We start from the raw sequence: 17576 nt of genomic DNA, 5'->3' as shown, positions 1-17576 counted from the left end.
AAAGGGTATATAACCATTAAAAATGGATATTATGTGCTATAGAAACAGATATATACTAATTTTAAGAATTTCCTTCTTAAAATAACAAAATTATAGTATAATTAAAATTTTTTACGTGTGTAGTCTTATGAAACAGATATCTCATCTGATACAATTCGTTACGATTGGTGGAAAAATCCATAATAACATACACATAGCTAAATATTTCGCAACACCCACTATTCTAAAACAACCGCAAAAACCGCCCGGTACAAAACCATCTCCTACCTTCAAACGGCTCGCATTATCTCTTCATCCTCGGCCCAGAATAGAGAAAGTTTCGTCCTTGCAACAACTATCACCATCACTAGCCGATCCAAGCTCCAAAGCGCCCACCAAAAAGGACAAATAAAATATTTTATTAGTTTAACATTTGCGGTGTTCCCCGGCAGAATTTAGCGATTTCGCGGAGTGGGCTTACTCGTTATTCAGTTGTTTCTTGTAGGTCGGTCGTTCGTGATGTTCGTTTGGTTTTAACGAAAGTGGCGCATGGCGTGAAAGAACTTACTGACGGTTGTTTGTTTATTCTTGTAGACGATTGGTGTTATGTGATGTTGCTGTGTGGACTAGGTCAGTAACAGTTCGATAGGTAATTTTTTTTGTTTTCATGTGCTATTTGTAACGGTTTATTGTTACCAATAATTGCACGAAAAGATATATTTTATCATTTATTACAAGAACCTTATCAATAAATTTTTTTAAGCAGAAATTGTTTTCCAAATATTTAAATTTTATAAAACTTTTTATCAAAAAAATATTAGTTATAAAGATGTTATAAAAGTTTGAATTAACTCAAAAATCAATTATCCTCATTACCCTAGATAAAATTTCAACGGCATTTTATTTATCTAATATTTTTAGTCCATAGGTCACTAGAAAGTTTAAACATGATCTTATTACAATTTATTATATAAATATATTATACAAATCAATCATGGCCAACTGACAATAATTATTGGTAAACGTTAAAATATCTACCAAACTAATACTTTGATGGAAAAATAAAAATATCTATAAAACTGATAACTTTAGGGATAGGGAGTACTTCATAAAATTTGAAGTACGATATTAGTACTTTTTGATAGTGATATAAAATACAGGGTGTTCTGTTTAAAATTACCAAGAAAATAATGTACTTGCATTTTGACTTACCCTGTATTTGATTTAACGAATATTATAAAAACGGATATGTTTTATAATTTTTAACAATTATTAAAAAACTATGGTTGCAATAGATCAATGTTCCTATACTCCTTTTTAATTATACAGGGAGTTAAACTTTAAACAGGGAAGCAAATTTCAAATTTAAAATAAAATACAGGGTGTTCTATTTAAAAAAACATAAGCTTGGTCTGCCACCATCTTATGGAACACCCTGTAAGATTATAACTAATTTTAAAATGTGGAGTTTAAAGCTGCCTACAATTTTTGTTAATAACTTTTTTTTTTGTAATTTTTACTATAACAGATCTACTGAGCTTCCTCACACTAATCAATCACCCTGTATATATATATATATATATATATATATATATATATATATATATATATATATATATATATATATAAATAAATAAATGCATTTTTAGTGTAAACTAAGATTTTTTGGCTAATTGTTCTTTAGTTAAATAAAATAATAAAATAAAGTTTTTCTTTCAGCTGTCTGTAGTCAGTACTATTTAATATTTTAAAACTTTTAAATCAGTTATTATCAGTGTAGTCCAATAAAATAATACATTTTTAGGCCGTATCGTGCATTTTTCAGAGGACGCAATTTTACTTTTTTGATGTTTTGGGATGTCAGTATAAACTTAAGCTCAAGTAGTTCGTGGCGTCGCTACCCTTGTCACCCAGCCGCCATTTTGGAAAAAAGGGTGCAAAGAAAAAAAATTTGTTTTACAGTGTTTATGACAATTTAAATTGTCAACAACTTTATTTCTATTACTTTTTGTCTTAAAATCGAGACTAAAAAAAAGTTATAAACAAAAATATCTAAAAATTTTTGAACAATTTTTTTGAACCTTTTTTTTTATTCATATCATTTATCATTTTCTTAACATTCCTATGTTTCATTAATTTATTATCGACCCTTTTGCCTACTACCTATGAGGTAGACTCTGAAGGCGCGTTTTGCGGAATAGCAGGACTTGGCGTGATTGTGGCTAATTCATCTTCGAATTTATTTACTTTGATTAATTTTAATATTTCCATGATGTTACTGCAGATTTCACTAGAACAATTGAGGCTCACTGTATTTTAGGCCTGATTGTTGGCAACCACACATACTTCCACAGTTTCACTTGTATCTGCAGAACATTAATTTCAGAAGTTTAGGAGATGCTGGAGTTTTGGAGGTTTGGATTTGTATCCAAATTTGTCTATGTTTAGCCCCAATCTTTAGGATCACAGTGTTTGCTAAGCCACGACTAAACCTGGTGATAAACTCGGAGACTGTGGAAACGGACTGCATATTGTGTTAGAGGAAGCGATGATAACTTAAATTTATTTTTGGTCACTGTCTTGACTCATCGTTTATATCTCATGCTTTCTAGATAATCATCTTAATGTCCACTATATAAAGAGACGAAAAAACGTTCGCCAACGACAGTGAGCAAAGATGGCTTGACTTTATCACTGAGAAATAATGATGTTCCACTAGCTAACTCAGCATGTTTCTATAAAATTTTAATGAAATTAAAGTTATCGGTCTTGCTACAAGCTGCTGATGTCGTGTTTGTATAGAAATCCTGTAAAAGCAAATACTCTGTAATTATGTTGTCATATATAAAACTTGAAGGACAGTATAATTGATCCGATTTACACCCTTTTGAATGTTTAAAAAAAATACATTGGATTGCTTTCTTTCTAATGCCGTGAGCAAGACAAAAATGTCAGTGTCCTCTGCTATGTTAGTCACAGACTCATAGGATTGAGATGCAGAAAGCGCAGAAAGGATTGATTATATCTGCATCTGATTCAGCCTGGTCGACACTAAAACCTACATCTTATAGAGAAGTTTTGAGAAGGTCTATTAAAATAGACAAGGAAAATGAAATTTATATAGTTCGCTGTATAGTACGAATCAAAAAAGTTGTATTTAAAATCCTTTATAAAAGGTATTTAAATAAAAATAACCTTTCGGGCTACATCACAGAACGTTTCGGGACTAAAAAGTCTATGATCAGTGTATTATCAGGTGTACATGAGTCAAGGCACTAAATATTTGGATTAAAACCTTTAAAATGGTACAAAATTTATTATGTGTTGAATTTTTATTTAAAAACTTGGTGTGATATTAAAGTTTTTAACAGGATACCCTGCATGGCAACGTAAGACTCCCAATAGGGGTTGTCTGAACCCCAAGACAATGTCTGAATGGGTTATAGATAGCAACTTTAATTACTATAGTCAAAATCACATTCTATGATGTTACTTATCAATTCTTTTCTTATATTTATGGGATATCTGAATGATATCTAGAGAATATAGGGGATATAGGGAACGAGATGAGAGTACACTCATATAATAATAAAATGTACACTGATTAGAAATCATTGTAAAAACCAGTTATATTGTAAGTTTTATGATAGGGGAAAGGGTCGATAATAAATTAATATTAACAGGAATCTTAAAAAAGTGATAAATTATATGTATAAAAACATGTAGTAGAAAATAAAGCCTACTGATTCGTACATATATACGACGTAGATCCAAGGTGGAGAACATCAAGTACTGGGTAAAAAATAGAAGAGTAGAATGGAACGATCATATAAGCCGAATGACAACAAATGGAGTAGTAAAGACGGCAAGAGATGGTTCCCCAAAAAGAAGACGATCAGTAGGAAGAGCACGAAAATCATATGGAACTACAACTAACTGGAGGCCCATTAAAAAACAGACAGAGTCATGTCTATATAAAAAGAAGAAGAAGGAGAAGATTCGTTTTCATCGTATTTTTTAGTATTCAAGAATCTGGTCAACTTCGGAACGCTGTAAAACCCAGATAAATCATCAATAAAATTAAACAAATTTATAGTAGAAATATAGTAGAAATTATTTGTTGAAAAACCTTTTGTTCTGATGAAATTTTAGGGTAAAATGACCATAAAAAAGTGATAACGTCCAGAAAAAAAATTAAATATATTATACAATAGTCCCAAATTAGTAATAAAGTTGTAGATATTTTAATTTGCTAGAAAAATTGTTTTATAAAATTTTCTAGCTAGTTTACGAGATACATTGCGAACAATTTTTGCCCCTTTTTCCAAGATGGCGACCTGAACTTAACTAAACCTTAACTAAACTTAACTAAACCTGAACTTAACTGAAGCCTATTTTAACACCCTTACACATAAAAAAAGAAAATTGCGTCTTCTGAAAAATGCAACCCTAAATGCAACTTTTCGATAGACTACTGCACATCCGTCATTTAGGTGTTCTTATTAATCTATCAAAGAATGGATGGCATATCATTTTTTTAGTTTTTATTCGTTTTTTGTTGTCTTGTTCCTTATTATTTTATCTCTTGCGAACCTGAATTTTTAAGACAAATTATTGTACTTTTGTTCTAACAAAGGTTAATTTGCGTTTTATGAATACTTTCGTTTGTAACGATATATAAATTCGTGATTTCTTTCAAATTATTTGGATTTTGGTATATCTGTTTTGCGATTTTAAGATAATTTCACCGACTCTTTTAGTCAGTGTCGATGTTTTTTAAATACCTTCTAAATAAAATGCTACAAACATTCGATTTCGGTCTTTTATCAAAATTTCGGTTTCCAAATCCATTGGAACTTGCTGAAAATATGATTGTCAAATAAACAAACAGTAAACTATGCTTTCATGTTAATTTAAAAATAATTTAACGATTTTTAAATTTGTTTTCAGTATTTTTGTTTTGCTAGCATAATTGTATTTAAGGTATTCAATTTTACATGAAGATACTGAAAACAAAAACAACGCTATATTAATTTCCTATAATCTCTAACAAATGGACTCATTCTAATATACTCATTGATGTCTGTTTTTACCATACTCGTTTTTCCAATCGCCATGTCCTTTTGTGACAATACCAAGATATAGTTGCCAACAGATTATTACAGAAAACATTATTAATATTGTTCTGAAGCTATTTTCTTGTGGCATTTTAAATTAATTACTATTTAAATGGGAATAAGCCACAATTAAAGGTTAAAATACGTTTATTGACGTTTCAATTTCCACTTCGGAAATTTTGAGAACGATTTCCGAAGTGGAAATTGAAACGTCAATAAACGTATTTTAACTTTTAATTGTGGCTTATTCCCATTTAAATAGTAATTAATAGAAAACATTATCTTAAGCTTATTAAAAAGTCATTTGTATTTGACTGGTGTTGTTAAGTTTCTAGAGCTATCTACCATAAACAAATAGTCCAGTTACAGATTAACACAATGCTACTACTACCTGCTTTTGTTAGTAATCCCATCAAATAGGAACGACTTTATAATGACATGAAGATAATAAATTCTAGAACAATTTGGTGGCGACTATACCTAAAATATTGTTATTCAATATGGTAGATTATCTAGAAAGATCTTGTCTTCTTTTTCTTACCTCAGACGAAATATTACCTGTATCCAGCATTTAATCTTAAGACCTTTGTATCTAACCATGCTCTTTTTGTTAAACTTGATCAAGAAGACCTGTGCTGATCTGCAAAAGATACAGATTCCCATTTTAATATCTCATATACTCATTAGCTCCTATTTTCTAAAATTTAATACGCTTCTTGTATTCTTCAACCTACATGGACCCTCCTTTGATGTCGTGCTTAAAAATGATTGTGACAAGCTCGTATCCCCAGCCTTCGTAAATTTCTTTATATCAAACTGCATAAAATTGACACCATGGAGTTGGTACTATTTCAGTGCAGCCTGTTTTAATCTACATAGGAGTCCTTTCCTATCCGAAGACTTCTCTAAAATCTGCGATTTGGACTCAGCGATTACTTTTTCTGAGTGATTTATTTTGTTTACTACTTAAGGCTAATGTCACACTAGCACACGTTTGGATTTTAGGAAGTTTAGTTTAGGAGCCCATGGAGCTTTATCGATAAGTTTTATTAGGGCATCTTCCTATTTCATTCTCGAACAGCATTTTTTACTAAAAACTTTTTGGAGATCAATATAGATATTATCCTCATTAGAGCTATTTTGCAATTTGTCAAGTTTAATGTAACACCTGTGTGGCATCAGTTCTTGCTTAAGAACTAGTTGGAAGTTACCGTGGCATAATAACCCGCTAATTCATGTTTCTGGGCCTTCTTTTAGAGCAGGCTGAGCATTACCGATATACCTATAGTTTCTTCCATATTTTCTCTAAGATGTTGCGGGGACTGATAACTCTTGCTTAGTATGCTGGAAATAATTTTTTGAAGTTATTTATTTTATACCAACTGTCATAAAACCATGTTTTTCTACCTAAACTAAAACACTGTTTTATACCATGTTTTTTTTTTATTTTTGTTGATTTGTTCTGGTCCCATGATTATGAGAGAAATAAGGGTTCCGAGTTTCTAATTTGTTACAAGGCCTAGTATTGCAGGTTGCGATACCTATGAAAAACTTCTCTGTGGGAAGAGTAACAGATTGAGATATCTTAAGATACAAATAAGGTGACAATGTAAATTAGAAAGTACCCAGACAATTCCTAGTCTCCTCTAACGAGAATAATATGATTGTCTGGGTATCTTCATCTAGAGAACATCATATAATTATCTAGAGAATTTAAAACAGCTCTGTCTTCGTAAGAATACAAAAAGCGGTAGTCATGGCGACATTCAGATGCGCACGACAACTTTTGGGAGATATTTATTTCAGCATACCAGGTTACTTAGGTCTCGATAACATTGAACCATTAAGTGTAAAAAACCTAACACGTCTAATTTATAAGTGTAACAATATCAAATTGTTCACCCTATCACATGCTTTGGAGAAATCTGTATTTATAGCATCTACTTGACTTCGATCTTCAAAGGGTTTAACAATTTTAATCAATTATATAAGCATATTAATAAAAGTTGGTTTCATCTGCTGAAAACCATGCTGCTTACTAACTTTTATCTCTCACGTTTCAACAATGATAAATTAAAGTTCGCAAGTACTACATTTTGCAGCTCTAAATAATAATCTGCAGGTTAAAATAAGTTTGTTTATGCTAAATTCTCTTTTAGGTTCTTCATTACCCTGTTGTATCGGTTTCTATTGTATACAATTTTAAAGTTTAATCTTTATTTGGCAGAGTTTACTTGCATCTACTATCTCTATCAAGCAAGATTGTTTTGATTGGCTGTTGAAATTAATTTTATTTTTTGTCTGTTTAGTTGTGGCCTGGTAGGAATGGTAGGTCAAATTGTAGCTATCATGTGGAAAGTTCGGATTTGCTTTCTGGTACCCGCGAAAGTATCAAGGGATTTTTAATATATCCAAAGGTTGAAGGTCGACACAGCTATAATAGAATAAGCACCATGAGTAAAAGCAGAAGTAATAATAGAAGGTTAAATTGTAACAACAGTCTTGTTAGTTTTTTTTTAATACCTTGGGTCCAAGAGGTAGAATCTTAATATTATTAATATGTACTTTTATTAATTTACCACTCAAAAACCTCGCTTACTAGATATTGCTAACTATAAATCATATACCGGCAAAACCATTTCTAATTTAATTTTAAAACACCTTAAATTCAAAAGTTCATAGGGATTGGCTTATAATCTAATAATTAGTTAACGTTTAAAAATTGCAGAAGGTCATATTGAAAATATCTAAATAGTTATCTACTAAATTTTAAACATTGCCATGAACCAAGCTGTTTTTATTTGGCCTTACTTCGTTGCTACATTACTTTAACCATTTTTATACATTTTTTAATCATAAAAATTTCTATCTTTTTCATTTTTTTTTCAAAAATTTTCATCCTCTGTTATTTTCACCATAACTCGGTGATAGTTTACGGATATTTGAAGTATTCATCAGTAAAATAATACGAATAAACATCAAATTTAGTTATATAATTTATCGACCCTGACATAGCAAATGAAAAATGTTTGGGAACAGCCTTCTTGTCACATTTTTCAATTATTGTGTTAATGGTTTCGTCGTTACCGCAGTCGAATAATGTATATTATTCGACTGTGTGTGTGTGTGTGTGATGATAGTCTTTAAATGTTTTATTGTGCACCGGGTTATGTTTAAGCCCTGTTTTTAGGTTACGTAGAATATGGTGTCTGATGTTGTCGGGTTAGGCTTCAGATAATTTGTTAATTTGCCTGTCGCTTTAGGTTAAATTTGTTTTTTGCTGATAGTTTTTAACAGGTTAGTCGAATTTTGTTGGCTTCTTTAATTATACTGGTGTTTTTTTTAGTTCTTTGATGTTAAGTATCTTTCTGTGTTCATTTGTCATCATTGTTTCATGATGTGTGATAATATTTTGGAAGAATATTTAATAATGGAAGAAATTTTGATGGAATTCTAGTAATTATCCCTACGGTGATACTCAGTTAAACTTCCACAACTGCTATTAAACCATACTGATATCAATTCTCAGTTGATGAAAAAAAGATAAGAGCTATAGTTGAAGACCTAAGTAGTGATTCAGCGCATCTTATGCCGAGAAATCATCATAATTTAGCCTCAAAAGTCAACTGCTAAACATAGGCCTCTTCCTTGTGTTTCTAACCCCGTCTATCCATGTCTATCTCCATTTTAGTCTGGCTCTCCTTTCCATGACGTCAGCCACCCTGGTTCTTCTCCTGACCTCTTAGTTTTTTATTTTGTCTTGCAGTGTTATTCTTAATATGGACCACTCCATTCTTCTCTGTGCGACTCTCAGTTTGGTAGCCAAAGCTTTTGTTAAAGTAAATGTTTCTACTCCGTATGTCAACACTCTGAGGACGCATTGATCAAATTCTTTTCTTTTCAGGCATATGTGCAGCTCACTTTTAAAAATTCCTCTCAGTTTTTTATATGCTGCTCACCCAAGACCGATTCGTCTCTTTAGTTCATGGGTCTGATTATTCCTGCCAATCATAATTTCATATCCTAGATATTTATATTTATCTACGAATTTTTTCAAGTAATAGGTCTTCTCCAATGTTTAACGTTTCTGACACTATTCCATCTTCGTCTGGGGTGTTCGATTATTTTTCATTTTCTTCAAGGCCTCTTTGATTTCTGATTTTGTTATATCGAACCGATTTTGTTATATATGATAAAGATATATGCTAAACAATACAGTTTTTAAATTGTGTTGTTTCTGATCATTATCTTCTGATCAACTTCAGTTCGGTCTCTCTAAAAGGTTACCATAAGTCCCATGTCGCATTTAAAGTAACGGTCAAGTATTCTAGATATTCATTATGGTTCACCAGCTTGTTTACAAAGGAGAGATTGAGTTTTTGAGGACCAGGAAGTATACTCATAGAATTAATTAAAAATTCTCCTGGAGTTGCAATAGAAGAACTCATAAACATTTTTAATGACTTTATAAATGAAGCTCAAACACCTGATTTATGAAGACTTGCATAAGCCCTATAGACAAGAAGAACAGAAAATATTGTAACAATTATAGAGACATAAAAGTTACTCAGTCAGTGAGTAGAGTGTATGGTCGTATATTAAAAATGAGAATTGAAGAACAATTGATAGAATCAGATGAATAAAGTGGCTTAAGACTTGGTAAGTCGTATATGGATAATGTTTTCTGTATTAAACAATTAGCAGAAAAATCAATAGGGTCTGGATGAGAACTTTATGTAATGTTTATAGATTAAAAAAAAACATAAAATAGTGTCCCGGTTAAAAAAATTATGGCAAGCGATAAAGGTAAGAATATTCCTACGATATATGAGAATGTGGTGAGGCAACTATACAAAAACAACAAACGTAAAGTGAAATTAGGACCAAAACGTAAAATGAATTCACAATGTTAAAAGGACTAGTTTGTTGCATCTCACCTACTTTATTTAAAATTTACATTGACAAAGCTCTAAATGAGGAGAGAGGAAAATCATATATACAATCTTCTTTTTGTCGATGATCATGTAATAGTAGCAGAAAACCGGTATGATATATGTTACATGAAAACTAGTAGAAGAATACAAAAAGTGGGGGCTAAAAATAAACGTGGAAAACACTCAATATATGGTAATTGGAGATGAAGGATAGGACTCACTTAAAAAAAACGATGATTAGACAATTATATCCAGGGCTGTGGAACGACAGTACATCCAAAAACATAAAGAGACACATTTTTAGTATATTTATTGAAAGCACGGTGACTTATGGAGCTAAAGTATGGACACTAACGAAAAGACGAAATGAAAGAACCAAAGCGACGGAGATGATGTATTGGAGAAGATGATGTAAGGATGAAACACTTCATGCTTTTCTCCTTATCGACTTATCGAACATACATAGTTAATAACGGTAAATATAAGTCGTTTGATTTAATTTGTATACTACATGGATAAGTAAGTTCTATCCTACGCTCGATTTGAAAAAAAATGTCTGATTGTTAGTTTATTAAAGTACCTAAGAATCTACGAGTATATGTATTATTTTTTAATTCAGATAATTTTTAAGGTAGAAGCCTTTAGACCTATTTAGGCGCCAGTGTTAGATGTGAAAGCAGAGTATAGAATACCCTAAAATTGTGCATGTTATTGCAATAATTTGGGATCAACCAGTGTTGAATTTTTTTCTACTTCAACACCTCACACAGTAAGGTAGAAGAGGATCGATTATGTATGTGTGTCTGTATATTTATATTATTGTATACAATGTTTGTATACAACACCGCAGTTGATTGTTGACGTAGACACTTCCATACCTCAGCAATATTTATCCATTTTCACCACTTATTTGTTTGTTTTAAATTGTTGTAATACTTACTGTTTTTTTTAATTTTTTAAATTTACATGATGTCTCATGATAAAAAGGACATTAGCTTAAGTATGAGAAGCTTTATAGTGTGGTCAATTAATTTTTTTCTACTATTTCTTAAGATATAGAGAAACAAATTCAACCAATTGTTTTTACTTTAAAAGCAAAAATGCACTGAATCTTACAACTAACCAATATTTTGCATTTAATCTAATCTGCTACTTTACTGTTCTAGGTATGTTCAATGTCCACCTTCAAAATTACTAATCATGCATACTTCTTTATTGTAGCTAGAATTCACTATACTATATTGAGTTCTAACTGTCAGTTTTTTATCATTATCATCATCACCCAGCCCTTTGCGTCCACTGCAGGGCATAGGCCTCCCTCATTTTTGTCCATTGTGCTCTATCTTGAGCACTTTACATCCAATTTTTTGACATTTTCTTGAGATCGTTAGTCCAACGAGTAGGGGTCTTCCTTTACTTCTTTGTAGAGCAATCTCTTCGTCCACCTTTCATCACTGATGCGGGCAACGTGTCCGACCCAGTTCCATTTCAGTGTGCCAATTCGGAAAATTACATCGGTAGTTCCTGTTCTTTGTCTTAAGTCTTCATTTCTAACTCGATCACGAAGAGATATGCTCAGCATTGACCTTTCCATTTTCCTCTAAACTATTTGAAGCGTTTTAGAAGTTGTAGCGTGAATGTCAAAGTTTCTGCACCATAGGTCATCACAGGCAACACACATTGGTTAAATGTTTTACGTTTTAAAGAAATTGGTATGTCGCTTTTAAAGATGTCTTTTTTTCCATAGTTTTCCATAGGCTGCAAATGCTAGGTTTATTATTCTTTGAATTTCGCATATTTGGTTGTTTCTTGTGATCTTTATTTCGTGTCCAAAGTATATGTATTTTTCCACCAGCTCTTTCGTTGTCTCCAATATTGATATTTCCGCTAGGTACTAGGTTTGTCATGAATTTTGTTTTGGAGATATGTATTTATTTTAAGACGCACACTGGCACACACTACTTGAAGTTCATGTAGCATTGTACATATCTCCTTGAGATTTTCAGAGTTTAAGCCTTTCTCTTCCCAGTTAAGTTTTTTACAAGCATATACTCTACCAACGGTCTTGTATGTATTATAAATTAACTTTGTATATTGGTAGTCAAAAGCTTTATGGAAATCTACAAAAGCTAGAATGAGTGGTCGATTGTATTCGATAGTTTATTTAGAGACTAAACTGTCGGTTTTTACATAAGTTTAAAACATTTGGTGTATTTAAGTATACTCTCTGAATCTTAATTGTCTTCGTCTTCTAAAGATTTTACTCTTGACTCCTGATTGTATGTTATGCGCTTCCTAGCATTTCTGTTAGCGCTGCTAATAATTCCTTTTATCTCCTTTTTTGTAGATGTTGTTAATATGTACTTTTCTCCGCTCTGGTGGTAAATCATGTCCTTCATAGAAAAAGGGGAAAATATACGCTAGTAATTCCCATAATACTTGAGGACTGTCATTTTAGCGATAGTCCATTAGTGAAGTCATTTTTTGTGCACCTCAATGGAGTATCATTTTTATTCCTTTATATCGCTTCATAAGATACTACATTTTTATTTTCTGTTTTTTTACGGTGTTTTTTGTCTTTTCTTAGCCACTTAAGCTTATGTTAGTTGTATGGTGTATATTTGAAACCGTTAACATACGTCGGCAGCTAGTGCCATTTCGAATGCCTAAGACCGTTCCAGGCATCTTCTGCGAGATTCCAGCTTTATACCCCGCAAAGGACGACTCTTAAGACGTAACAGACGTAACTGTTAATTACAGATTCATTGCTCCTAACAATTGACAATCTTCTTTATTCCTTTTTAACTATTTCAATGTGATGTTCCTAATCTAGATAAATATTCCCAAATTGTTGGTCAGTTTGGGTTTGAAATATTTTAAATTGTAGGGATTTAAAAGTATTATACTATGTTATAAAACTCGTTTTACTGCCAGTTCACTTTTTTTGCTATTTTCTTAGTATATTAAAGTAATAGTTGTAAGTTTACATACTTATGTAGATTAATTTAAGTTATTTGTATTATATTTCACCTTTTTTTATATTTTTGTGAGCCACTTAACCTCTTATTTTCAAGAACTTTAGAAATTCTAAATAGAATTATAATTTTCTGGTACCTTTCTAATTTGTATTTGTTAGATAACATGTCATGTTTATGTGCAATTTTGACAAAAATTAAAATAATCTTATTAATGTTCCGGCTTTTAGATATAAAAGCTGTAACGTAAGTATTGTTTTATGTTAGTACGTCCTGTTACGAGAGGTCATTGCCGCTAGGACAAAATAGATCGATTAACAATTTTATTAAAAGTTAGAAAACTTTTCTATGAAAGACTATAAAAGGTCAAACTCACGTTATAGCTTTGGACCATGATGATTCATTTCTTTCCCTTGAATGCAAATAAAAAGCGGTTTGTAGTGTACGACCTTAGTGTTGTTATATAGTATGCCTCAAAACAAGGGACACTGGTCAAGGAAAATTTAAATAATATAAATTTTGTTTTTCTCTCCAGGCAGTATTTATAATACTTAACATACCAGTCTACAAAATTTGGTTAAATCGTTTTAAGTACGCTTTAGGTAGATCAAAGGTCAGTATGTTCGCCTATGAAGCGGAATGATGTCTGTTCGATTCTGAGTACAACATCAAAAAGTTCTACCTAAGCCTAGGTCCTGATAAACTATAAAGTCGTAATCTATCTACTACATACTATTCTTTTTCACTTAGTCACCTGCTATCAAAATGCAGTAGAATTTATAATAATTTTAATTAAAAAACCCTGTATAAAATCTATTATATATTTAAATAGAACCCTTTCGGGCTACATCACACAACGTTTTCGGAACGCATATTCCATCTTCAGTGCTGCTACCAGGAATAAGTGTAACAACTTTAATTTAGACAAACGTAAAGATTAAATTTTAACTAAGGTTAAAACAAATGTGGTTTTTTGGCAACAGAAAAATATCCTATCTCCTAAGTTGGACCAACAAATACACTTTCACAAAATTTTATTGGAATCGGTTCAGGGGTTTTTGAATATTAGCTTGGACAAACAATATGTTTCGAATGGTTTCCGCGGTTAGTACAATTAAACCTAGAGGTAAGAATAATACTATTACAGGAATTAAGATTAAACTCAACAGTCTTCCGGGTTGAACTCCGTCGATTATCATTGCGCTGAGCTTTTGATCCTCTTCGATGTCTTCTTCAGGACTTCCGAGGTCTCAGTGTCCCGAGCCCCCAGACACTACTACACTGATCACTAACAAATGCATTACTGGTGCTGGGAATAGAGGACAGTTCATTTATACCGTCGATGGTGACGTGGTTTGGTTGAAGGTTGGCGTAAAGGTTAGCTTGGGATCGACGCGGGGATTGGCGCAAGGGTTGGAGCGAACATAATGTAGCGGTTACGCTACTAAAGAAATTATATTGTTCATCGTAAAGCTGCAGGTGTAGTAGTCGCTGATACACTCTCTAGAACCTTTGATATTAATTTATTAGATTTATCTTCCTCACAACCAGATGACTGGTATCGAAAAATGTTGTATGATGTCCAGAATGTACCAGGTAAATTTCCTGATTTTAAAGTTGAACATGGTGTTTTGTATAAACATGTCTTCATGGACTCCTTTACTGGAATGTCGGATTGGAAGATAGCCGTTTCAACTCCTAATAGAGTAGAGGTTTTGGCCACCTTTCATGACCCTCCTATGGCAGCTCATTTTGGTTTTTATAAAACTTTCCGTCGAATATCTGAAATTTATTGCTGGCCGAAGATGCGTCAAACTGTACGTAGCTATATTGCTAAATGCAAAATCTGTGTTACATGCAAACCAATAAATCTTCCTCAACCAGGTTTAATTGGGTAGTTATCGACAGATTGATTTTCCATTTCAATTTATATCTTTAGATCTCATTGGTCGGTACCCTAGGTCTTATAAAGGTTCCCAATATACTTTAGTGGTTGTTGATTATTTTACTAAATTTCCTTTTGGTTGGAACCATTTTGTGGCTTAAATCTTATAGAAATAACAGAAGTAATATATCACTAACACCTGTAACTGGCACTGATTTGAAAAGTAATTTCTTTAGTAGCGTAACCGCTACAATTTCTGACAGTAGGATTTTGATTGACGGGTGGAGTGAACGATATTTTGTTTATGAGAGGTCTCCAAGTCGAAGGTAACCGTATGCCGTCATCTCTTTTATTAAGACAATTTGGCCTTTTTTCAATTTCTATGGCTTCTCGGATAATTCTTGGTTTGTAGAAGCGGATGTATGAAGATGGTGTTGACCTAGAGCTAAAATTAAGTCGGAATTGCTAATAAAAATGGAATGTTTATAAATCCTATTTTGGATTTTACGATTTGTTTCGCCTATATAGAATCGGGGGTACTCTGCACAAGGAATTTCATAAACTCCGTGTTGTTCATTTGGAATGTTGTCTTTGATTGATCGAACAAGAGATGAAAGTTTTTCTTGGGGGTAAATATTGACATTATTCCTCTTGATATAAAAGTTTATCGATTTTCTCAGTGGTCAGTGACACCTTTGATGTAAGGAAAAAAACTTTCGTACGATGAGGCTCTGAGTCTTTGGATTGAGATTGAGTGGGAGATTGATGTCTGTGGATGCTCCTATTAATGTGGTTGTCACGGTAACTGTTTTGAACTAGAGAGCTCAGCGAATCTACTTGCATCATCGCAAGGGCACATTGATCTATAGACAAGCGTATTAATGACTGATTTAATTTGTGAAGGGGAGACTTGGCATGCAAGTAACGATTGGTATGGGTGGGTTTTCGATAAAGAGAGTGATGGAAACCTTGGGATTGGTTTTTCTTTAAGACAAAGTCGAGAAACTGTAGGGATGAATCATCAGTTTCCACCTTCATCGTGAACTGGATACTAGGATGTATACCATTTAGATGGGTTTGAAAACACACCAAAGCATCCCTGTCATGGGGCCAAATGACGAATGGATCGTCAACATATTGTAGCAAATATGTGGGTTTTAGCGTTGATGTGGATATTACTCGGTCTCGAAGTCTTCCATAAAGATATTGGCAATTACTGGATATAGTGGGGAGCCCATTGGGGCACCATTTATTTGTCTTTTGAAGTGATCTTAAAAGATGAAATAAGTGTTGGACATACATTAAAGATTCAACGTTGCTTTTCTAATTGCGTCGTGGCTTGCTCTAATGGTAGCTGCATTATTTCTATTACGTCGAATTAATGCACCCCGAGTCTCGACGTTTACCTTGTAAACTTAATTTTTGAATCAGCCCCAGAAAAATAGTCTAATGGTGTTAGGTTTGGAGACCTTGGTGGCCAATTAATAGGGACACTGCTACTAATCCAAGGCCTTGGAAATTTTGTGTTTAAATGTTGCCTGACCTGACGAGCAAAATGTGCAGGAGCTCCATCGTGCTGATAACACATTTGCATTCTGATGTTTAGTGGAACGTTCTGTAGGAGTCCTGACAATTCATTCTATAAAAAATTCCAGTACTCCTCTCGTGTACGACGGTTCTCAAATATGAAATGGTCTATTAAATAACCATCGATCATACCACACAACGTTTACCAAAAATTTGTGCTGAAAATTAGCTTCAATTGTTGCATATGGATTTTCGTCTGAAGATACATGTGAGTTGCGAGTTGCGACTATTAATAATGCCGTTTCAGGTGAATATTGCTTCATCGGTAAAAAGTATACGTGATACAGCACGACGATTATTATTCATCCATCAACAAAATTGCATACAGCAGGCATAATCTTCCGGTTATAGGTGCCCTACACGTTGTAGGTGGTATGGATATAAGCCTTGCTCGTGAAGTGTGTTGATAGTTGGTCGAAAGGTCCGTTAGGCTGCTAGTTCTTATTTCCTGAAAGGTTTGTTTATTTTCCTGGTGTTGCAGTTTTGTGTAATTTCGTACTTTCTGTAATACCAACAATATAATAATTTCTATAATACTATTAATCTTGACAAGCTCACTTATTCAGTAATAAGCAAATTTAGTTGTGGATTCTCCTGTTATCTTATCTATGAAATTATCTACTAACAATAACTATAAAATGAGATCCATCTTGGTCGTCCTAGATTGAACAGTTTAAGTCACATGAGTTACTAATTATTTTCAAAATTTTGTTAATTGTAAAAAATAACCTAAATATATCTACTTTCGTTAAAGGGTAAACTTAAATTATCTATCGAGAGAAAGATTACGCCTATTACAGTAATTAGAAATTTGAGAAAACACTTACTATGTATCTAATGATATCTCCGGTTACTAAAAATTTTGATTAAAATTCGCCAAACCCCTAATAGTAATAAGCAGTAAAGCTTAATGATACGTTTATGAAAGGTGTGTTCATGAATTATTTAATTCATCACATAAAGTTATGCATGATAATGATGTCATTAACGTTACTATTTGTCACTTATTGATAAAACTTTCACTACTGGCTTTTATGTTTTTTTAGTGATAAATCAGCACACGAAACTTTCGATAATATGTTGACGGTTGTAAAACGCT

The 17576-nt window shown here is 32.6% G+C and overlaps 1 protein-coding gene across 1 annotated transcript in view; it reads left to right on the top strand.

Annotated features, from left to right (window-relative positions):
• Nucleotides 1-279: 279 nt before the first annotated feature.
• LOC140434834 (pancreatic triacylglycerol lipase-like) overlaps nucleotides 280-17576 on the top strand; it is a 148122-nt gene continuing 130825 nt past the window's right edge. The window contains 1 exon segment of the mRNA XM_072523399.1: nucleotides 280-609. The gene's annotated coding sequence lies outside the window, so the exon portion shown is untranslated.

The sequence above is a fragment of the Diabrotica undecimpunctata genome, chromosome 2 (assembly GCF_040954645.1).
Source record: "Diabrotica undecimpunctata isolate CICGRU chromosome 2, icDiaUnde3, whole genome shotgun sequence".
Taxonomy (NCBI): domain Eukaryota; kingdom Metazoa; phylum Arthropoda; class Insecta; order Coleoptera; family Chrysomelidae; genus Diabrotica; species Diabrotica undecimpunctata.
The sequence above is the reverse complement of the archived record's forward strand: the minus strand, read 5'-3'. Positions and strand labels throughout refer to the sequence as shown.